This window comes from Nuphar pumila, chromosome 5 (genome assembly GCF_984573655.1).
Source record: "Nuphar pumila chromosome 5, dmNupPumi1.hap1.1, whole genome shotgun sequence".
Classification (NCBI taxonomy): domain Eukaryota; kingdom Viridiplantae; phylum Streptophyta; class Magnoliopsida; order Nymphaeales; family Nymphaeaceae; genus Nuphar; species Nuphar pumila.
The window spans coordinates 52,089,410-52,114,451 of NC_143253.1; the positions used below are offsets into that span (position 1 = coordinate 52,089,410).

Genomic DNA, 25,042 nt, shown 5'->3' on the forward strand with positions numbered 1-25,042 from the left:
GAATGACGTGTTCATGTATTGTTGTCATTTATCTTGTATTGAAAGGGTATATTCATCATTTGTCATGGTTTATGTATTCTAGTCATATTGTATTTTTAATGAGGGTTGACTTATCTTTTGTCTAACCTTAATCTAAAATATTAATAGTGATTGAAAGGAAACAGAACCTACATAGAAATAATGGGGATGGACTGCAATACTCATCGTCTTCCTTCTCTCTCACGTCTTTATTGAACCAGGTGGCATGCACTTTTATTCTCCAATTTCACATATTACCTCATAAATCATTGTTCAGAAATTAAGACCACCATTATGTGTCAAGTATCTGGCCGCACAATGTGAGAATCATTCATTAAAGAAAAGTTTGCAAGTCATCTGACAAATGGTTGGCATCACTTGCAGAAGAGTAAAGGAGGACTGAGAAATAAATGTGCTCCAGCCTAACATATAAAACATAATAAACCAGAAAAGAAGGATGAACACTAAGAGTGAAGTTTAATTCCCTAATGATGTGGCAAAGTTATAAATGATCTATTTCAATCAACTACTAGTGACCTAACAAGAAATAAGATTAATGTCAGCCGGAGGCTTGTGGCCACAGTATCATGCTGTATTCTGTTGTTATGCACACAAAGAAAAGTATCATAACATCACAGTTAGGAAAATGTGATGGTTTACTTTCTATCTTTCAAAGGATTTTCCAGTTCACAAAGGTGTCCAAAACCAAATGAAGATCACAAAGGTTTCTCCACAGTATTTCAGAGTAAAGAATACATGTAAGCAAACTGAATACTACATGCTAACAACAGCACACCTACAAATATCAGCCTCAACACTATCCCCATCCATCAAGAACTGCATTGCAGAAGGAAAAACATATGATGCTTTCACCTCGAGAATTCTAAAAGAAACATGCAAATGAACCAACAAATGACATACAGAGCATCAGCAGCCAAGGTAGAAGCATTGGCACAAAATTCATAAAATTTTGAGTTGGTTAAGTACATCAGATAAAGACACACAAGTCTTAACAATGGATCAATTATCAATATATCAGAAAAAGATCATATTAATACAACCACCCAGCAAAAGGAAAAGCACTCAATCTATTATAACTTATTCAGTAGCCAAATATAAAAGCACCACACTCAGAAGAATATAAAAACCACGATAGCAACCAGAAAAACACTGGATGCTATGAGTGGAGAAGATATAATTACATACCCTCAGGCCAAGTGCAAAGGCAGCATGTGTGGATTCAAACTGCTGCTGAACAGCAGCAACATATTCCCCCATCCCTTTCTGAATGGTGGCATCAACTTGCTCAAACATTGATTTACAGGAAAGCTCAAATGCTGGAATCAATGAATTCTCCATAGTCGACCTCAACGCATCCTGTGTAACTAATCATTTATCAAGTCTGTAAAATACCACATATTATAATCAAAAGCACAAACAGAAGTTCTTACTTTTCTGTTAAATAATTGGCTACAAAAGACAATATTTCAATAAGGAGCCATAAAGGAGTGAAATCATTAAGTATTACATAAATCAGATAAGTGATAGGTAAGTGGTATTTAGCCAGAAGCAAATGCTTTAAACTAAAGAACACTTTTGTGCTGCTGTCGATGATGTTAGAAGTTACATGGAGAGTTTGCTTGATAAAGGTTTGAAGCTGTGCCTGGATTAGCTTTGATACGGTAGTTTCAAACTTTGAACTGACAGACTTTTCCAGCTGGTTCATTGCCTTGTCACCAACCCCCCTCTGCAATGCAAGCATCATTAATATCCAGACAAGCAGTGAACTTGTTTCCAAGTACCTTGCATGTGTATCAAATCTAAACCTGAAAAGAATCAGCGACTGCAGAAGGAATGGTTTTCTTGAGAACAGATAATGTTTTTTGTTATAGTTGGACCAATAGCAGCAATTTCCTTTTTCAATGTTCTATCCGTCATGGCAGGCAAGTCCTTATAATATTTGACATCAATGTTGTTATCTGCTGAACACGGTTGCGTTCAAGCTTCTCATGTTTTGCACTCTCCTCTAGAAAGCGAGCCCACATGGCATCAATATTTGCTTTGATAATTTTCTCCATGTTACGACCTAAGGCTGCTTCAATAAGTTTTCCTTCTTTGGAAATAGGCTCGGTAACCGTCATGGCCATCTGTTTCTGCACGTCCTTTTGCATTGTAATGAGCTGCAAGCATGTAACAACTTCACGATGAGTATATGAATAATTTTTCGCTCTCCACTAAGCAAAGGTGCAGACAGGTTTAATAAAAAAGGTTGTGGAGATTTTTACAGGTGGCAGCATAAGACCATACTTTTTTTTTTCCACCTGACTTTGCAATCAGGCAAACATTTTTCCTAAAAAAAAGTCCATGTTTTGAGTTTGACATGGTTTGTTTTATTTATGGATTAGAAAGAAAAAAGAAAAAGGATATCTATGTTCTCATAGTAGCCTGATCCAAATGTAATATGCTGGGCATCTGGAGCTTCCATCCAGTTGAAAGCCTTTGTTCCTTGAAGATGGATAAAGATGCCATAGAATAGATTATTGTCACCTGAAGAGAGGAACCTTGCAATGAAGAGCCAAAACATGTCTGTCAGATGATATGCAGCAAGCAGCTCCACATGCCTTCTCTTCTAGGGATGAACTCCTCATTTCAAATGCAAATATTTGACAATATTTAGACAAAAAAACAAACAGACCTAGATGCACTAATCTAAAAAATACAAGGCATTACAAACTTGTGATTATACTAAGTTGATGCAAGTTATACTCATTGCAGAAAATAAATAGAAATACTGTTGTTCATTCTACTGGAGTTATGTCTAATTGCAAATTTGCATGCATCCGAGCAACCAAGGAATGTTCCACACAAACTGGAGAAGCACAAACTTGAGATTTCAAATTTTACCTAGTTTAGTGAATCCTGAATCGCTAACATATGTGCATAAACAGCCTCTGCAGGAGCACTTGAGCTGCTACCATGATCACCATTTGAGGAGTCTGTAGAGTTGAACGGACTGGAACTAGTCAAAGATGACACCGATGGTTGAGAAGGTTTTATTTTATGCTTCTTCACCTTTGCAACTGTTGTAGGCGATTGTGGAACTTGACCCTCTAGAGGCGATCCAGTGAATTTTCCAGGAGCATCCTTTGTGGAGTCCTGGCCTTCTTCCTCTCATACATCAGATGGTTGCTCCTCATCCATTACACCAGAATCTTCTGCTTGGCGAGTATTGTCCAATTCAAATATTTCACTAGGTAAGGGGCAACACTCTCTGGCAATATCATGGCTGATTTCAGAAGCTTGGGAATAAAAAGCTCTTTCTCTGTTATCTTCAATAAGAATGTGTGTCTCCCTCTTGGATTCTGCTTCCTCTTGATTCATTCCACTCTTGCCAACAACCTTGACCTCCACCTCTACACTCTCAACCTCATTGTTAGTACTAACATCATGAATCATTGTTTCTCCTGTCTTTGAATCTTGTGCAGCCTGAATATTCTCGGAAGAGATGCCCAAGGATAATATTTCTGATGGTGTAATCAAGTGTGCAGGGCTACCACCCAGATCAAAAGTGACAGGAGAAAATGGCACCACAGGTCCATTGTCTTCTACTGATTTTAGTGCTTCATTTCCACCACCATCATTTGAGGAAGAAGTATCAGATAAGTTCATATGAGTAGTCTCTAACTTTCTGTCAACCATATGGCTATTAATCAGCTGATCACCATCAACTTCAGAAGGTGGAGCTCCCTGTTCAGAGCTTTTTGGGGGGCTTCTATGACCAGAAAACCTTCCTGACAGTCTTGGACTTGGAGGTAGAATTGGACTCTGCACATGAATATTATCGCCATCCGAGCTTGCAGATAACAGAACATTTGATTTTGATTCTACCCTAGAAATGACTAATTCATGTACCTCTAGTGGAGCAGATAATCCACGTTAAATATTTGCAGATGCATCCACCGCATTGCTCTGATGAAAGGGAAATTTAGATCTTGAATTTCCTACTACCACATCATTCACTGAATCACCCTGCGGCAAATCAACGACAGGAAAGCTGTCTGAACTTGAAGCTTCAGGAGCATGGGAGGAACTCAAGTCTGAAGCTACATGCTCCACAAGGGGTGGCAAACACGGGGATAAATCGAGAGCATACTGCTGAATGGCATGTGTCTGAACGCGGTAAATTTGAACAATGCATTCCCTTCCCTTTCTGATAGACTTACACTGGTGCCAGTAAGACTCAAAATAGGCATTGTAACCGTAAACTCTGATATGTAATCCATGTGCGTAGCAGCTGGATTTGGTCCATACTCTACATGGACAGCATATATAGCATTTTTTTTAGCATTTGACAGTAAAATAAGCCCTGCACGAGGTAACACTACAACTTGATTGAAAAACGCATTTTCAGCATGTGGTTCAGAAGAACTCTTAAGTTCGAGCATTTGCATGCACTGCCAATATTCGACTTCACTACGCAACAGCCAGCCTTCTGGGCTTGACGATGCCCATATTTTTCAACTCATTACTAAGAGGACCCTAGAAAATAAACATGAAACAGTAAGAGCTAGAGCTAAAAATGATGAAATACAGATAAAAAGGAAAAGGAAAATTTGCATTCTCCATGCCCCTCCCCCCAAGCTTTGAGCTAACTCCCCAAATACCAACATGTTTTCCCCAATGGAGGAATTGTTGGTTAATGCTCAAGGTAGTGGGCAAGAGAATCCAAAGCCCACGTATGGCTTGGTGCTCAAGGTAGAAGAAGTGGGTAGGGTATCCAATGCCCACGTTTGACTTGTAGAGCACTCAAAGCCCATGTAATTTCAGTTTCCTAGTTTATAGGATTTGCTTTTTGTTAGTAGTCTCAAAAGTTGAGTTACCTGTGGTTTCTTTCCTACCTTTAGCTCAAGTTTCTATTTTCATGTAAAGGCTTTGCCTTCTATAAATAGTTGTACCTCTCATGTTAAAAGTAGTGTGTAGAGAGAGGAAAGGAAATTCGTGAATAGCAATATTTGAGGTTTTTACTTTTCAAGTCTTGTATTTTGTTCTATTTCATGTGTTGCACTTTTTGCCTTTTACCCTCTATTTCCCTCAATTCTTGGTATCAGAGCACAGGTTCGAATCGGAGCTGGGCGTTCGAGAAAAACGCAATAGGAGCATTGCCGAAGCAAGGGGTTCCTATAGATTCGAATTTTTTTTGAAGGATAATTGTTGAGTAAGTCTGGTATGGCAAATAATTCTAACTCTCTCAATTTGTCACAATCATTAGTGCAAATTTTTAATGGTTAAAATTATGAATTATGGAATATTAAGATGAAGAATTTCTTTATCTCACAAGACCTTTGGGAGTTGGTCGAAAATGGTTATGCAAATGTTGAAGGATCAAAGGCAGCAGAGAAAATTAATGTCAAAGAAGCTCGAAAGAGAGATGCAAAAGCATTGTTAGTACTACAGCAGGCTGTGTCTGAAACCATTTTTTCAACTATTGCCGGTGCTACTAAGTCAAAAGAAGCCTGGCAACTTCTGAAGCAAAAATTTCATGGTGATAAGATCACTACGGTTAAACTTCAAACCTTAAGAAGAGAGTTTGAAACATTTTCTATAAAAACCAGTGAGTCAATTCAAACCTTCTTTTTTAGGCTCTCTACTATTGTAAATCAAATGAAGACCTTTGGTGAAATTTTAGATGATAAAAAAATAGTAGAAAAAGTTTTAAGGTGTCTACCTTCTAAATTTGATCATGTTGTTATTGCAATTGAAGAGTCTAAGGATTTATCTGTGTATTCTATTGATGAACTAATGGGGTCTCTTTTAGCCCATGAGCATCGCATAAACAGGTCTTCAGAAAAAACATTGAAACAGGCCTTTCAATCGAAAGTTGAAATTCCAAAAGAAAAGAATACTCAGTTTGATCAAAAGGGTGAAGGTAGAGGTCAAGGACGAGGAGGTTTTAGAGGATCCTTTCGTGGACGTGGAAGAGGTCGAGGAAGGTTTTATGATTCCTCTCAAAGGAATGATGGAACAGAAAAAGGTAATCAAAATTTGTTCTTTAGAGGGAAACAATGTCATTTTTGTAAGAAATTTGGTCATATTGAAGCCCGATGTTTTGAAAAGGCAAAACAATAAGCAAATTTTGCAGATGAAAATGAAAATTTGTTTCTTGCAAGCATGAATACTAACAGTTGCAAAAGTGAAATGTGGTTTGTAGACAGTGGTTGCAGTAATCATATGACCAGTGATAGAAGTCTTTTTAAGAATATTGATGAGACTGTGAAGTTAAATGTGTGGCTTGGGGACAACAATAAAGTAGATGTCAATGGCAAAGGAACAGTTGCAATCAAGACAAAATCAGGTAATGAACGATATATTCAAGATGTGTATTATGTTCCTGGTTTGGCTCAGAACTTATTAAGTGTAGGGCAATTGGTTAAAAAGGGTTACACTCTTTTATTTGAAAATGACATCTGTGAGATTAAAAACAAGAATGGTATAATTCTTGTAAAAATACATATGGTTCAAAATAAAATGTTTCCACTTGAAATGATCAAGATAGATGATTGTGCCTTTATGGAAAATGGTTTTGATCAATCCAAACTGTGGCATTTGAGGTTTGGGCATCTTTATTTTAATGGTTTGAAACTCTTGTATCAAAAAAATACGGTAGTTGGTTTGCCAGCCATTAATTGTACAAATGAGATATGTGAAGGGTGTGTTTATGGTAAACAACACCAATTATCATTCCCAGTTGGAAAAGCATGGAGAGCTAAAGAACCTCTTGAATTAGTTCATGCTGACATATGCGGGCCTATGAGAACTCCTTCATTAAACAATAGCAAATACTTTTTGCTTTTAACTGATGATTTTACTAGAATGAGTTGGGTGTACTTTCTTACTCATAAATCGCATGCATTCGATAGATTTAAGGAATTTAAGTTTCTTGTTGAAAATGAGAGAAGAAAAACTATAAAAATATTGTGCACAGATAGAGGAGGAGAATTTTTATCTGATGAGTTTGGTTTGTTTTGCAAAGATCATGGTATTCGTAGGCAACTGACAGTAAGAAAGACACCACAACAAAATGGAGTGGCAGAAAGAAAAAATCGTACAGTGGTAGAAATGGCACGCAACATGCTAAGTGAAAAGAAGGTGCCAAATGAGTTTTGGGCAGAAGCCGTTAACATTGCAGTTCATATCTTGAATATTTCTCCAACAAAGGCAGTTCGAAACAAAACACCTTATGAGGCCTGGTGGAATCGAAAGCCAAATGTAAGTATGTTGAAGGTATTTGGCAGTATAGCATATGCTTTGATTGACTCTTCAGAAAGAACCAAGTTAGATAAGAAAAGTGAAAAGTGTATCTTTGTTGGTTATAGTAATGAAACTAACGGATATCATCTTTATAATCCTTCTTCTAAAAAATTGATTATAAGAAGGGATGTTATTTTTGATGAAAAAGCATGTTGGGAATGGACCAACAATGAAAGTGTGAAGTTGCAAATTGTTGAAGTGGCATCACAATCAAATCATACTACTGAAGCATTATCTTCAGAAACGTCAAGTATGGGAGATGAATTCACAGAAAATATTGAGTCCACACTTGATGTGCACTCCTCCAAAAAAGGTACGGTCTCTAGAGGATATTTATAAATGTGATTTTGCTTTTGTTGTTCTAAAACCATCATCATATGATGAAGCATGCACAAATAAGAAATTGATAGATGCAATGAAAGAAGAAATGGAGGTCATTAAGAAGAATGACACATGGGAGCTTTCCAACTTGCCACCTGAAAAGGAATCAATTGGAGTAAAGTGGGTTTATAAGGTCAAATATGATGCTGGTGGAAATGTAAAAAAATATAAGGCAAGGTTAGTTGCTAAAGGGTTCGTGCAAAAGTATGGAATTGATTTTACTGAAACGTTTTCACCTGCTGCAAGATTTGAAACTGTGAGAATGATCCTTGCGATTGCAGCTCAATTTAAATGGAAAGTTTATCAATTTGACGTTAAGGCTGCATTTTTAAATGGTTTTCTAAATGAAGTCGTGTATGTTGACCAACCACCTGGATTTGTTGTTAAAGGAAAGGAAGAACAAGTTTATAAGTTAAAAAATGCATTATACGGGTTAAAACAAGCCCCGCGTGCATGGTATAGTTGCCTTGATAAATTCTTCCACCAAAATGGTTTTCAAAGAAGTGATAGTGAACCTACACTTTATGTTAAAGTAAATGGGAATGAATTGCTCATTGTAAGTGTCTATGTAGATAATATTATCTACACTGGTTCTTCATTTAAGCTTATTGCAGAATTTAAACATAGTATGATGAAGGAATTTGAAATGTCAAATTTGGGGATGCTATGTTTTTTTTCTTGGTCTTCATGTCGTGCAATCTGAAGAAGGGATTTTCGTGTCTCAAGAAAAGTATGCTTTGGAACTGCTCAAAAAATCAAAGATGTTGAATTGCAAAGTTTGTGAAACTCCGATGAATGCGAATGAAAAATTGAGTTTGGAAGATGGAATGGCAAGAGCAAATGAAAGATGTTTTAGAAGCTTGGTCGGAGGATTAATGTATTTAACTCACACTCGGCCAGACATTGTATTCTCAGTCAGTATGATTTCAAGGTTTATGCATAATCCATCTGTGCAACATCTAGGCGCAGCAAAAAGGATTCTCCGCTATATACGGGCAACAATCAATTGTGGAATTTTTTATAATCATGTTACTGACTTTAATTTGATTGGATTTACTGACAGTGACTAGGCAGGTTCAATAGATGATCGAAAAAGCACAAGCGGGTTTGCTTTCAGTTTTGGTTCAGGCATTGTGTTGTGGTGTTCAAAGAAACAAAATTCAATAGCACTATCATCTTCAGAAGCGGAATATATTGCGGCTACATCTGCTACCTGTCAAGCAATCTGAATGAGGCGTGTTATGAAGGACCTGCATGTAGAACAAAATCTTCCAACTAAGCTCTACTATGATAATCAGTCTACAATTTCTATTGCTAAAAATCCTACTTTTCATGGTAGGGCAAAGCACATTGAGCTTAGATATCATTTTATAAGGGATGCAGTGGAAAAAGGTGAAGTAGTGTTGAAGCATTGCTCTACAAATGATCAAGTTGCTGATGGTTTCACAAAAGCCTTGTCATCTAAAAAATTTTTGATGTTCAGAGATTCCATAGGTGTGCAAGGCCTTTCACATTAAGGGGGAAAAATGTTGGTTAATGCTCAAGGTACTGGGCAAGAGAATCCAAAGCCCACGTATGGCTTGGTGCTCAAGGTAGAAGAAGTGGGTAGGGTATCCAATGCCCACGTTTGACTTTTAGAGCACTCAAAGTCCATGTAATTTCAGTTTCCTAGTTTATAGGATTTGCCTTTTGTTAGTAGAGTCTCAAAAGTTGAGTTACGTGTGGTTTCTTTCCTACCTTTTATCTCAAGTTTCTATTTTCATGTAAAGGCTTTGCCTTCTATAAATAGTTGTACCTCTCATGTTAAAAGTAGTGTGTAGAGAGAGGAAAGGAAATTCGTGAATAGCAATATTTGAGGTTTTTACTTTTCAAGTCTTGTATTTTGTGCTATTTCATGTGTTGCACTTTTTGCCTTTTACCCTCTATTTCCCTCAGGAATCCCAAACACCCTTTTTTCCACTGTTATCCCCAATACCACCCTATAGCTATTTGACTTCATATGACCATGGTTTGGTATATCAGATATTTACCAGTCAAACAACAATAAGATTGATACAATGACCTTAAGCAGAGAAGGTTAGAAGGGTAAACTAATACATTTTAATCCTTAATAAACCATTTCCATCAAGTCTCTTGGTGGAAGGTAGGAGCATGTGAGCAACACATAAAACATATAAGAATATCTTCAGGCTGGTTCAAAAATTGCCCTAAATGTTAGAGAGGAAAGTATATATTCTTGAAATAGATAAATGTGACTTAACCTATTCGTAGTCCAAGCACAAACTATCAAGCAACTCGGGACCTAATAACAAGAATTCATTCCACTAAATTCAATCAACAAGCAGTCACCAGCTCAGAATGACCTCGCACCAACTTGATGGTCCCAGTCTTCCTTGCTGCAAGTCACTTTCGGGTGAAAATTAGACTTTGAATTCTATAAACCCATTGACTTGGCCTTAGACTACAATCAGAACATAATATTGACTTGAATCCAAAGTTACCAGAAGCTTCTTAGGTAGGTGGGAAGCTCGTTTCACAGAAACTCGCTTTGGAAGCACGATACTCCTCGTTTTCGAAACTTCATGGGAATCTTGATTCTCCCACGCTTCTTCCCATAAACATGGTCTATGCTTCCTATATGCTTTTATAACATATTTTTTTTGTTTTTCATGTATTTTTTCTCACGCTTTCACTCATTTTTCATGTACTTTCTTTAAATGAGTAACCATCATTGTTAGATTTTAACAAAAATTTAACTCTAACTGAAAAATCATGAAATATAAGAATGATCAATTTTATTTTAGTTTTTATTTGTTTCTTGTTCGATTCCTATTCAGTTACCATATTGCTTCATTTTTTATTCATATTTCACTTTTAAATTGATATGTTGTTTCATGCCTCGTATAAATTTTAAAATGCCTCGCTTCTCGCTTCCGCTTTGCGTATCGTTTCCTGCTTCCACTTCTTAGTTTGGCAACCTTGCTTGAATCCCAAGTCTCCTCTTTCACATCACATTAGCATAAGAAAAATTAAATTATCATGCTTGCTTTAATAGTTTTATATTCAATTTCTATTAAATAGTAGAGCAGTATGCACAAAAAGAACTTGCAGCCAAATAGAACTCATTACCGATGTGAGAAGAACAATGTGATCAGTGTGTTCAGATGCTACCAAAAATGTTACCGAGTTTACTGGCCGACCATCATGAGGCTTCAGCACAGCAAGAGGGGTTGTCTTCTTCTCTCCCCATATCTTCACCTGCTCAAATAAGAAATTTTCAAAACAAACCAGTAAAAACATTGAGTTAGGTTCACGGTCAAGAAGATAATACTAGTAAGTGGAAACAAACAAACTAGTGGAAGGTTTATCCAGAATTATCAAGTAATAATACACCACTCAAAGGATCATGGAGTACAAACAAACTTAAAAGGGAAACTTTATCACTATAATAGGGGTGTCAACGGGTCGGGTTTACCCGGACCAAACCCTATAGGGCCCAGGTATGGTGACAAATAAGAGGACTCGATTAAGACCCAGATCCAGACCCAAAGGTCTGATTAATACATGGACTTGGGTATAGTTTGTGAAATTTTATACCAGACCTGGGCCCGACCCGCGAGTTTCGATTAAGACCCACAAATTTTCATGAAAAAATGATAAAAAAATATTATTTTACCGGGTCTGGTTCATGTAGTTTTTATCGGGTTCAGGTATGGTTTCTCTTATAGTAGACCCAATTAGACTCGGGTTTGGACCCGATACCATACCCAAAAATTTGGTCCAAGTCTGGTTCCACTAGACAAAGATGAAAGTTTTGTTTGCTTGTAACTAAAGCACTAAATGCACATAAGTTTGCCCAAATTTATAAGATCACTAGTAGTCATCTCTTTTAGGTCAAAGTCATAATATGCCACTTACCAAGTAGTTTTAAACTTCTGATGGAAATCAAGGAGATATGCCAGTAAGTAAGAAAAGGAATTAAGAGGTTTACAAGGCTAGTGAATCCAAGGATGCATTGATCAAGTTATGCAATGAAAAAACATCTGAGATGCCAGTTCAGATCCAAATAAAAGGTCATATCATGGAAAGAATTATTTTCTTCATTAGGAACTCCAAAACAAAATAATATCAAATGCCTTAAATAGGTATCTTAACCAGTTCATCAGTATCATCCTTTTAGGGCATACCCTGAATCCACATGAAAAGTGAACCATCAGTAACAGATGCTACAAAAAAAGATATGCATAGCTACAGGAAGTCATTTTTCGCTAGGGATATAAAGTCATCCTAGATGTGATGTTATAACAAACCAATTAGTATAATGGCTCGAAAGAGAATTGACTTAAAGTTGCAACAGTTCAGACCCTTGGGCTGGAATCCTACCATTTTTGGAATCCATCACCTGCCTAATCCTCTTGCTTTAAGTAGGATCCCATCTCAGGTTTTTGAAGAAAAAAGGGTAGATGGAATCAACTTGATCGGAAGTCGAGGCAACACTTTGGGTGAAATGAAATGCGGAGGCCTCTCACATCGTCCATCTAGTTCAAAGCATGTCTTTGTAAGTCTTCCAGGGAACTGCTCTCTTATTTTTGAAGAGTCAGATTTATCTAGGCATCAATACGAGGCAAAATGCCATTTCAACTGGTCCAAGGAAGGGATTGAGAACAAACATGCAGTGATGGTTGTTAAAATAGCATATATATATATATATATATATATATATATATATATATATATATATATATATATATATATATATAAAATCCGTTGTTGAAGTCAGGGGTATTTTGATCTTTTTCTCCTGTAGTAGGCATTGTTCATTAGGAACATTTTTTCATTCGTATTTTTTATTTCTTCTTTTTATATTTTTGTCATTAATTAAGTAGAACAAGGGCTCTATGGTCATTTGACCATAGAGTGTTGGGGGACTATTGGGAGCTCCCAACTACTATTTGGAGCTCCCAATGGTCTCTCTCTTGTGTTTGTGTATAAATAGAGAGGTTGTCTCCCTTGATATTGTTGTTGCTTTTGCTTAAGCATTTGATCAATAAATTATATTGTTTACATTTGTTGTAGTCATTGTTGGCTTTTGTATTGTCTCATAGTGAACTTGTGCATGTGCACTTTGTGTTTATGATCTTATAATCCCTTAAAGGTGTTTGTTTTGTATTTCTGCATATTTCATTACATGGTATCAGAGCCATAGTGCTCTTGGACCTTTGAAGTGTAACCATCATGTGATTGTGTTTGTGAAAAAGTGCTCATGTGATCGTAGTGATTGTGGTGCCCAAAGAGAACATGTTTGTTTTCTACATCTTGCTCTCTCTTCTAATCTTTCTCATAGAGCATGATTCCAGATTGATCTATCTTTCAAATTAAATGGATCAAACTACATGATGTGGGCCTTGGTATATATCTTAAATCTTTATATATATATATATATATATATATATATATATATATATATATATATATATGATTATGTTTTAGTTGTCTATCTATAAAAGGTATTTATAATATATATTTTTAAATTTTGTTTGAAATATTATGGTTATTTCTTGGGTATGTCAAATGAATTTTTTAAAATAAATTGGAATTAGAGTTGGTGAATTTTTTTTTAATGAAATATTGTTTTATTGGTTCTTTTGTATACGCTCATGAGATTGCTCTATTGGCATATCATTTACATATTTATGTGTCATGCACATATGTCTATGCATGTTTTTATGTTCCATTAATAATTGTGTGGCATTATGGTTTGACTTTAAGATACTTCTCTATTAAAGAATATCTCATTGTGCAAAATTATTTTTAAAAGGCATCCTTAATTAGTTATGCTTATGAATATTTGATTTTAAAATATTATTTTGTTTATGTTCTTGTGACCCCTTTGTGGGTTTGGTGGACTTTCTTGGTGACATTTGAAGACTTTCATATCTTCACTTGTTATTTATGAAATTTTTTACATTATGTTCTTTGGTGTGTGCTCTTAGTGGACTTTGTGATCATCCCTTGTTTGATAGTTATGCCTTATGTCATATGTTACATCTCATATATATCTTGCATTGGATTAATCTATCATTTGCATATATGCTTAAATGTGTTCATATGCATATCTTATGTGATCTTTCATAGCTTTTGTATAGGATATGTGGCTTTAAAGTTATTAAATTATTGCATATACATGAATTTTGATTTCTTTGTGGGTATCTATTATTAGTTGTACTTGGATAAGCTCTTGGTTTTCTATATGGTTCTTTGAGAATCTTTATATATGTTTTAGCTCCTTTAATGTTGTATGTCATTATGCCTCATAATAGACTTATAATCTAAATTAAGCTATCTCTCTATATAGCTTGTTTATATTGTCCATGCTCATTCTTCATTGTTATTGATGTAACCTTAATTGTCTTTGCTTACACATGGTTTATGAAAAATTATCAAATGACATCTTGTTTGCATATTATTACTCTATATTCCATCTACCTTTATTGGTTTTGATTCGAAACTTTTTTTTCAAATCGATTCTTATATATGAACTCACTTATTTAGAAATTAATTTTCATGTGCTTTTATCACCTCTTTATGGAATTAGTTTTTGTCCATCACAGAATTTTACCTAATGCAATATATTCCTTTTAGACTTGTTGTTGGGTCAAAGTTAGCCCTTAAGGTGAGTTATGTGTGCACTTTAAGTCATCTTATCAGTCTACACTATCAAGTTTATGAGTATTGTGTTACCATTTGTCTTGGGTCTGACTGATAGTTGATTAGCCTCTGGATCCATGGGTTGATTGACTCTATTGCTTTTGTGAAACTAGAAATGTTTGTTAGGGTGGGTTGTGTGCACCTCAGTTTTGTCAGTTTAGATTGTCGGCTTATAGTTTGACTCTAAATGACAGTTGTTCGATCTATGATTATGTAAGTGTGTTGTATCACTCATTTGTTTATCTGCCCATTGATCTATTGTTGATGCTTGTATTTATACTTATTTGTGATGGCTATATTCTTCGTGTTTACTATATAGTTTGTAAAAATTCATTGTTCTTACCTTAATTTCAAATCCTGTTTTCTTGGTGACATTGGTTTATTTTTATTACAAGTTCTCGTTACCTTGCTTGTTTCTCTATCCATACCTCTCATTTGAGTGACCTTTTTTGTTGGATAAGAGATTTTTGTTTATCAATTTTACAACCATGGTTGTGGTGAGTTATGTGCACATATTGTAGCTGATGTTATTATTTGCAGTTTTACAATCATTGAGGTGAGAGATGTGCACCTCTTGTGGTTGTAGTTGGGTTGTATTGTCAATTTAAATAGCCAACATTGCTTGTGCGATGTCATTGGTATGGTTATTGCTGATATTTGTCGTTGATCTCTTATCCTATGCGTTGATACACTTGATTTTTTAGGTCTTTTGGGTTGGAGGTCAAAGATGTAGTTGCTTGTAGTGAGCAAATTGATGTTGAGATTTGCAAATATATTTCTTTTGTTATGTGGGGTTTTTTAAATCTCTTCATCAAATTTCTAAACTTTTACTACTTGTTTTCCCTTGTATGGGAAATGTTTATTCATTAAAATATTTTCATGCATTGTTTTATGCATTGAATATGCTTTAATTGCATATATATATAATGAGGATATTTAGATTTGTTTTATGTTGGTTGTCTTTCGTGTTTTGCATGAATTTAATTAATCCCTCGATTATTGTAAACTCCATTGAGTGTTATGGTAAAAAAGCGACAATTACTTATGGTAAGCAACTATTGTTGCAAAGTATCATTTCTCTTGATTTGTTGTATGTGGGTTTTTTTGAATTTCTTCATTATTTCGTTGTGCATTTATATGAAAATGGTTCTTTTTTTCTTTAAAAAACAAAATCCTCTCCCTAAACATTTTATTTTCTCCTTGGGTGGATTTAACTCCATGGTGAGTTGTTTAATTGTTCTCGTTAAATCTTGTTCTTGATAGTTAAAGATTCATATTCATGTGTTAAATATAACTATATATATAAATATAACTATATATATATATATATATGTGTGTGTGTGTGTGTGTGTGTTTTCATCATGGATATGTAAATTTAATCTTTTCCTCTTGTGGGCTGTGTTTGAAGTTTTAAAACATTTTGTATGCATGATTGTTGAATTTACTTGGTATGATAGATGATTTATTTTCTTAAAACCTTCACATAGATGGTATGCATGCATGATTATCTAAATACATATGCATGCTTGAATTTTTGTGGATAAAGCTTCTAAGTAGGATTGATGTTTTCTTGAAATATATGTTGTTTTTTATGACTGTCTTTGAGGTTTGTTCCTCTTATCTATGTTTTGATTTTTCAAAATTATTAATTATGTTTAATGCTTTTGAAAAAAAATGATTCTTCTTATTGATATTTTTTATATATTGTTTTTTTAGTGTGATTAACAATCCTCTCTCCATAATATATAACTAGTATATCTATAGTTATTTTTTAAATCTCCTTTTATGTTTTATGATATATATCCTTGTGCATAGTTGAGATGTTTTGTTAGCTCTATCCATAGGTTCTCAAGTATTAAAGATCTTAGAGACACTGTGTAATAGAGTATATGATCGAAGATCAAGTGCACCCTTCAAGGAAACATGGAAGAACTTGATGAAGTCAATGAAGACATTTTATGTAATGGGTTTATACTTTTGTAATTGCAAACTTGCAGCGAGTCATCCTAAGCTTGAGGGGGGTGTTAAAATAGCATGTATATATCTAATCTATTTTTGAAGTCAGGGGTATTTTTGTCTTTTTCCCTTGAAATAGACACTATTCATTAGGAACAATTTTTCATTTCTTTTTTTTTATATTTTTATCATTAATTAAGTAGACTAGGGGCTTGGTGTAAGTTTTTATGAAATAGATTTTTAAAGATATATTTTTGATAAAATATTTTGTGAAAGCCATACATCAAATAATAAAAATCGGCTCACACTTGGGTGAGATCCAGGTCAAACTCAAAGAATGGAATGAACAACTTTGTATTCCATAGAAATGCAATCTTTATTGCCTTAAAATAATAATAATTAACTAATTAAAATGAGTTACCCTCTGTAGAGGGCTTAAAAATAAACATGCTTTATTACAATCCAACTTAAAATAAATGGCCCTAAAACTAAAAGAAAGGAAAAAGAATGAACACAGGGTCTTCTTTTATTTGTGATCTAGTCTCCTGCAATGCCACTACTTCATATGAATCCAAGAGCTACTGGTATTTGATGTTTAAATGTCTTACATTCATTGCTTTACATTTTTTAGGGCTCTTTGAGGGACCTTCAGGGGACTTGTGAAGGACCTCTAAGGGCTTGAAGGGCCTTTCTTCACTTGCAAACGCTTCCCTACAAAACACAAAAAAAGACAAAGCACAAAACACGCAAGAACTATACCAAAATCTAATGTTAGTTATAAGAAAAACAAGAAGAAAGAATTAACATTAACAAACTTGTAACAACCTAATGTAACAAATTATTTAACAAACTAACTACTTGAAACAAATTTAAAACAAAATAACTACTTGAATTAAGGAAAAGAAAACGTTAGATCAAGCTAAACAAATTAACAAACTCATTAAATCTAACTAATTACAAATCAAACTGAACTAATTCTAACTAAATTAAAAGAAGGTGGATTCAAAACCAACTAAGCATTTTGTTTACTAATCTAAGTAATCAAACTAGAACTAATTAACAATTCTAATTAACCTATCTACTAATACTAAAAAAAACATGAATTGAGTTATGACTAATCAACCATAGAAATTAAACAAAAATCTAAAACAACTAATTAGACAAGAACACTATGATATAAACGACTTGACTAAGCACATAGTGTCTAGATCACGCATCAAACTATGCGGGTCTGAAGAGTTATCAACGTCAATCAGGCCAAACATCAGATCGGTGTGATTGACGTTGATCTTTGGATATGCGCAGGCCAGCAAATATGAGTAATGAGTGAAACACGCAACAAATGGACATTCCAATGTGTGTTTACACAATAAAGATAGGTTGTTCTAGCAGGCTTTTATCACAGATCTGGATTGTACTTCACGGCTTGCTGAATCAGCGATTGTGTCAACTCCAGAACACTATTCAGCATGGATCTGATTGTTGTTCACTCTAAGATGCAGAAAACAAACTGCGTGATTACAAAAGTCATGCAAGTTGCTTTCTATCTGCGGTTTAACAGAACTTTGATAAACAAACGAGTCCACGCATGCTGCTGCAACATACAGATATCCATGCTGATATGCATGATGAAGGAAATCACGTAGATCAGCGTTGCTAGTGGCTTCTTTACACTATGCACAAAACAACTAAACAGACAGTAACACGCAAATTTATGATCTAATTATTGTTGAAAATTAAATATTTAACTATACCAAATAAAGCGATCAAACAAGAATTGATTTACAAAAAAATATCTAGAGATTGTATTTAATGAAATAAATAAATCTACCTAACTATAAATCAATTAACGAGATGGGAGAGAAGAAACGTACCTCATGGTTTGCTTCCGATGGAGGGGTTGAGAAAAAGAACGGTTGCTATCGTAGTTGAACGTTCACTCCGACGATAGGGCAAGAAACACCGACGAGAGCAGAGATCCAAAGTAAAATGAAATTAAGATCAAAGAAGAAAAGAAGTGAGGGAGAACCAGTGATCGAACGAAACTCAAGAGGAAAGAACGAAGAGAAGAGGGAGAGAAAGCGCCTATATTTTTTCCAAGGGAGGATGCCCCAGTCTTGAAAAATGCTATTTATACTAAAAAAATCTAGGTTAAAACAAAATTTTCTAAAAACTATATTTAATTTTCTAAATTTTTTAAAAACTACCTTTCTAAAAACTAATTTTCAGAAATACTCAATCCTAAACTAATTAAAATATGAATTACAAACTCGTAAACTAATTAAAATATGTAGAAAATATTGAAATTGGCATTTTTTCAGCATTTTTTATTTTAAAGCAGTTTCTCAAAAACATTAACAAGAATGGGTTTTTAATTCATTTTCTCAATAGATCATGCATAAAAATATGTATCTAAAATGCAAAAATTATACATGATCAGAGCTCTATGGTCATTTGACCATACTCATTGGGGGCTCCCCAACCGTCATAAATATGACTATTGGGAGCTCCTAATGGTTTCTCTCTCTTGTGTTTGTGTATAAATAATGGGGTTGTCTCCTTATTGTTGTTGCTTTTGCTTAAGCATTTGATCAATAAATTATATTTTTTACATTTGTTGTAGCCATTGTCGGCTTTTGTATTGTCCCATAGTGGACTTGTGCATATGCACTTTGTGTTTATGATCATGTAAGCCCTTAGAGGCTCTTGTTTTGTATTTCCGCATATCTCATTACAATGGAATCATGTACCATAGCAAGGGAAAAGTGGATGAAAAATAAAAGAAAAGAGCTTCATCTTGAGCCTAAGTGAGAATCCATCGATGTAATATCAATACTTTTGGAAGGGTGATGTACCTGTATTGACCTGTGTTAACACGAGTACTGGTACTAGCAATTTATTGGGTACAGATGAAGCCAATTTTGGATCTAACCCAATCCAAGCCCAATCTATTACCTGTTTTCATCTATTTTTAAGGTGCATAAAGGGCTGTTTTCATCCATTCATGTATGGTGTTTGATATACACACACACACACTTGTGTGTGTATATATACTACATATATAAGCTACCCTCTGATGAACTGTACACTCTAGTAGAAACATGTTTCTTCACATTTTCTTGATTTTTTTTTTGTGGATCAAGCTCTGTGGATATTATCTATATGGTTTTCTAGTCAAAAACAAGTTTAGATTGTCCAATTGAGTTGTATAAGAAGAAATTTTGAAGGCTAAAAAAATTCAATGGTCCACTGCCGGACAAAATTTCATGGTTAACAAAATCAAGTTTTTATGTCAAAATGGACCATGTTGAACTCACCCGTGACATTAGACTCATCAAATAAAGCTCGCATCTATGAGATTTAGCTAGAAAGTATGGTACTCTAGAGTGTAGCAAATATATTTCCCATATTGGAACTTATTGGCTATCCTCAAGTGTATTGTACACTTTAGTAGAAACAATATGTTTCTTTACATTTTCCTCTAGAGTGTAGCCAATAAATTTCCCATATACATACATATAATATATATAACCGTACCATACTCTTGTACCCATACTTCTAGGAATTCTCATGTATCATACATACCTACACCCGCACCGATACCTATGTGACATAGCCTACTAAAGGAAGAGAAAGAGAATGGCTCTTAGATATTGGTCTCCTTTATTTCCCAAGCTGCTTGTCAGATTCGTTCCAGTGGCAGCTGCCCACTTGAGTGGACTGCTATTAACTGAATAGTGAATGTAGTTTCATCATATTCATTTTCATTTAATAAGATTCTTTTATTACTTGATATTCAACAAAACATAATAGGGATTTTGTAACTTGACCAAAATTCCAAAGAAAATATATAGTAGCAGACAGGTGGGACTTCTAGAGAAATGAACTTGGCAGGATACATATTCTCTCCTGAGGCAGCTCATCTGCATTCTTCTTTTCATTGCTCAGACCTGCCTTTAAAATTCTGTTATAGGTTATATATCGAGTAAACTTTGCAAAACTTCAAGAAGTAAAGAAATCTAAAACCTACAAGTATATACCAAATTAAAAACAAGAGAAACTGATCTTGTAGTCTTGGTAGCCTAAGTCACTCTTGGCTTTATATATATATATATATATATATATATATATATATATATATATATATATATATATATATATATATATATATATATATATATATATATATATATATATATATATATATATATATTAGTAATGATAGGGTGCTCCCGGCGCACCTACTCCCTCTTATAAAATGGAGGACCATTTCCAATCCAATGGTTTATAAGATTAAATGTTTTGTGCCTTTCTATAATTATTGGAAACAAAAAAAGTAAATGAGTTTGACTTTGGTCTCTCTCTCTCTCTCTCTTAGCTACTGTCTTTGAACTTTCTATTATTGCCTACCAGATCCCACTTCCATCACATGCATGTGTAAAGGCATTTCACATTGAAGAAAAATTTGAGAGAAGCATGCATGTGTGAGCATGTTATGCATTCATATCTATCATCCATCCATCTATGCATGACAGAGACATGCATATCTGTGTGATCATGCCATGCATTTAGGTTCATCATCCATTCGTTATGCATGAGAGAGAGATGAGCATTTAACTCTCTAAAATGTTGGAAACTGTCCGGACCCAAACTCTCTCTCTCTCTCTTATATCTATTATAAAAGGGGAAGGTGAGCCCTCTCTCTCTCTCGAATTGTTACGGGAAGAAGAAGAAGAAGAGGTACGCTCTGATCATGCATAATTTATGCATTATAGATTCATGTTTTTATGCATGGTGTGCCAAAAAATTGATTTAAAAACCCAGTCTTATCGAAGTTTTTCCAAGATGCCATTTGAAATTCAAAATAAGGAAAAAATGTATATTCTAGACCCCTTTCGCATGTTTTTTTTGAAGTGTATTAATTAGTTTAGAAGTTCCAAATTAGTATTTTAATTACTTTAGGAAAGTTGTTTTTGAAAACAAGTTTTTAACAAGGTAGCTTTTAGATACCATGTAATGAATCAAGGATGCACAAATAAAATGCCAAAAGAGATTATACAAGCACAAGAACTGTGGTCTCTAATGGACCGATTACAATCTCATAAAAGAGATAGAAATACGTTCTACAAAATAGCAAAAAGGCACAAAAGCCTATTAGAATAAGAAGAGTTTTATAAATACCATGAAAATGCTTCTAAGAGCAATGAGTTACAAGAGTAGAGTGAGGCTCTATTTATAGAGCCTCACTTGAGCTGAACGGTCATGTTTATGACCATTTTAACTGCCTCCCAACAATTATATTATGACTAGAAACAAAAAAATAAAAGTAAAAATAAAAAAAAACAAAAAAGTTACATTTCAGTCCCTAGTGGACTGTACTAAATACATAGTTTGCAAAAAGATGAAAATACCCTTGACAGGTATTCATATATACATATAATTTTAACAATAACTTTTGAGGAGGAAGGGGTCAAGGAAGATATGCAGGTACAAGTTTGCTTCCTACGCCTAATATGCCACCCAACTCCAATGAAAAGAATCAAAATCAAAGGGTTGTTCCAACGTGTTATTTGTATAATAAGAGGGGACACATTAAGGCCAATTGTTGGTTCAATCTCCAAAATAAAGGAAAATCCCCAAATATTGAGCCAAAGAAAAAAGACAATGCTGCTAAGGTTGACAGGGATGTGAAACAACTTTTTTTGTTTGCGTTGTCTGGGCTGCACTTAAAGCAAAATGAACAAGGGTTATGGTATGTTGACTCTGGGGCAGCAACCCATGTTACAAGGGATGTTGGTAAGCTCTCAAACTCAATTCCTTACTTTGATAAAAATAGTATAGTTACTGGAGATAGATTTTATCATTATATCTCTCTTGTTGAAAATACAACAATTCCTTTGTCAAAATCATCTCTTAATCTTCAAATGTCATCCATGCCCCTAATATAAAAAAGAACATTATTTTTGTATCTAGACATGTTGATGATACACATTCCTATGTTGAATTTACTCCCTCTTCTGTGCGTGTCAAGGATCTTCAAACAAGGGAGACGTTCGTTGAAGGGGAGCGACAAGAAAACATGTAAATCTTCAAGTAAGATCCATATGCGCGTACAAGTTTTGCCTTGAAGCCTTTATTGGAGTCTAAGTCCTTTCAGTCTCTATCATCTTCGTTATGTCCTGAGTTTGTCTTTAGTCTTTCTAAATATAATAAGCCAAGTCTTTGGCATGGTCGACTTGGTCATTGTAGTTGTCCTTTTCTTGAGAAACTTGTGTCAAGTGAGTTAATCCCTAAGTCAAGTTTGACTCTTGAGGAAAACAATAAAAAGAGTCAAGTTGTCAAATATGTAAAGAGTCATGTACTTCCTTTTGATTCTATCAATAAAAGAGCTTTAAGGCCTTTTTAAATTGTTTATTTTGATGTTTGGGGACCTGCTCTCGTTTGTTCTACTTCTGACAGCTGATACTATGTTATTTTTATTGATAGTTATTCTTGTTACACTTAGATATTCTTTATGAAACACAAGTCTGAAGTTTTTCACCTATTCCGCAATTTTCATATCTCTGCTCAAAACTACTTTTCTACCAATATCTTGCATTTTCAATGTGATGGAGGTGGTGACTACGCCTCAAAGGACTTTATTGATTTTCTTCAAAGTAATGGAATAAAGCATAGAGTGTCTTGTCCATATACACTTCAACAAAATAGGATGGATGAGAGAAAGCATAGACATATTGTTGAGCCTGCCATGAGTATGATGCATGACAACAATCTCCCTATTAGCTTATGGACAGAAGCATTTCATTCGATGATTCACATTATAAATCACCTACCCATGACAGTTTTACAAAATAATTCCCCATATTTCTCACTTTGCTCTGCGTGTTTTTGGATGCACTTGTTATGTCCATATTGATGATTCCTTCATAAATAAATTTTAGTCAAAGGCTTCCAAGTGCAAGTTTATGGGATATGCAGATGATTATTAAAGGTATCGATGTTATGATCCTATGATTAGACGTGTAAGAATTTCAAGAAACCTTGTTTTTTATGAGAATGATTTTGGTGATGTATTTTTCAATCTCTGCCAACGAATTCCCAGAGCAGAAGTTTATCATCCATGGCTGAATGCAGATTTATTTGCGAGTATCAATGGTGATTACTCATCCCTTTGTATTTAGGAGGTTTATTTGCGAGTATCAATGGTGATTACTCATCCCATTGTAATTAGGAGGCACAATCTGTTGATAAGGATGACATCAACTCAGGTCAAGTAGGCTTATCTCCATCTGGCATTCAAGAAGGTAGAGCTTCACGTGCTGAAGAAGGTGCAAGCCCGCAACCCCCTCATATTGATAAATTCAAAGGGTATATGAGAAAAGAAAAAGATTCTCCTCCTGTTCAGAAAGTAGAACAAGATAATCATGTGACTGAAGATAATGTGAGGAGGTCAGCTAGAATCAGACATCCTATTGAGAGGTAGGTTAGTTATGAAAATTTTTCTATGAATTTTCACCTATTTTTATCTTAGATTGAGAAGCATGATGAACCCATGGCATTTTACCAAGTTGTGCAATCAAATAAATGGATTGAAACCATGAATAAAAATGGAAGCACTACATTAATGCCAAACATGAAAAATTGTTCTCAGACCCACTGATAAAAATGTTGTTGATTTGAAGTGGGTTTACAAAATCAAGCACAAACCTGATGGCACATAGAACGATATAAGGCCAGACTTGTTGCAAAGGGGTTCACTCAGAAATATGGTCAGGATTATGATGAAACCTTCAGTCTTGTGGTTAAGATGAGGGCAATAAGAATTATATTATCTTTAGTTGTTAATCATGAGTAGAATTAAGTGAATTGGATGTCAAGAATGCATTCCTCCATGGAGATTTGAAGGAAGAAATCTACATAGAGCAACCCCCTGGATATGCTGAAGGAGACCCAAGGACACATGTATGCAGACTAAGAAGACCCATCTATGGTTTGAAACAGGCATCACGCTCGTGGTTTGAAAGTTTCTCCTTGGAAATACAAAAACATGGGTTCTACCGACTGTTTCTATGTTTCGTACCATGTGCATACTCGCATGGTCTCCCCTCTCTTCTCCCTCTCCTCCAGCCGGTCTCTACTCATCATCCTCTTCTTTTCTTCTTCTTCTTCTTTACTTCTTTCCTCGTCTATCGCCAGCTCTTCTCCTCCCCATCGTCTGAGAAGTGGTGGTTCATGTGGGATTTTGTTGGTGTAACACCCCAAAATCTTGACTTGTTAACTTTTGAAGGATATTTAGAAAACCTTTCAAAATTCAGAGTTTTGGTTTTGAAAATTCAGCGGAAGGAGATTTTCCTTTGAAAGATAGACAAGCCGATAATTTTGGGTACATTAGCATAAAATCCACATAAGAAAATTGGCAAAAACAGTTGGAGGACCAAAAATGTGTATATATATATCTATCAAAGTTTAGTTTGTATAACTTTGGGGGTTTACCCCCATGAGCAAAAGTATAAAATGACAGCAAGTAACCAGGATGCAGGCAGAAAGGGGTGAGATCTCGAGCAATCTTGCATCGCGTCATTGGCTGTCAAGAGCACCTACTCGTCACCTGCAAATAAAATGGGTCAGTTTCACAAAAAACTAGTAGGTACGCAAAGAAAGGCAGTAAAGA

The 25,042-nt window shown here is 34.8% G+C and overlaps 1 pseudogene; it reads right to left on the bottom strand.

The window, feature by feature from the left end:
* Nucleotides 1-792: 792 nt before the first annotated feature.
* On the bottom strand, nucleotides 793-24,513 carry LOC149837588 (enhancer of mRNA-decapping protein 4-like; annotated as a pseudogene).
* Between the last annotated feature and the right edge of the window lie 529 nt (nucleotides 24,514-25,042).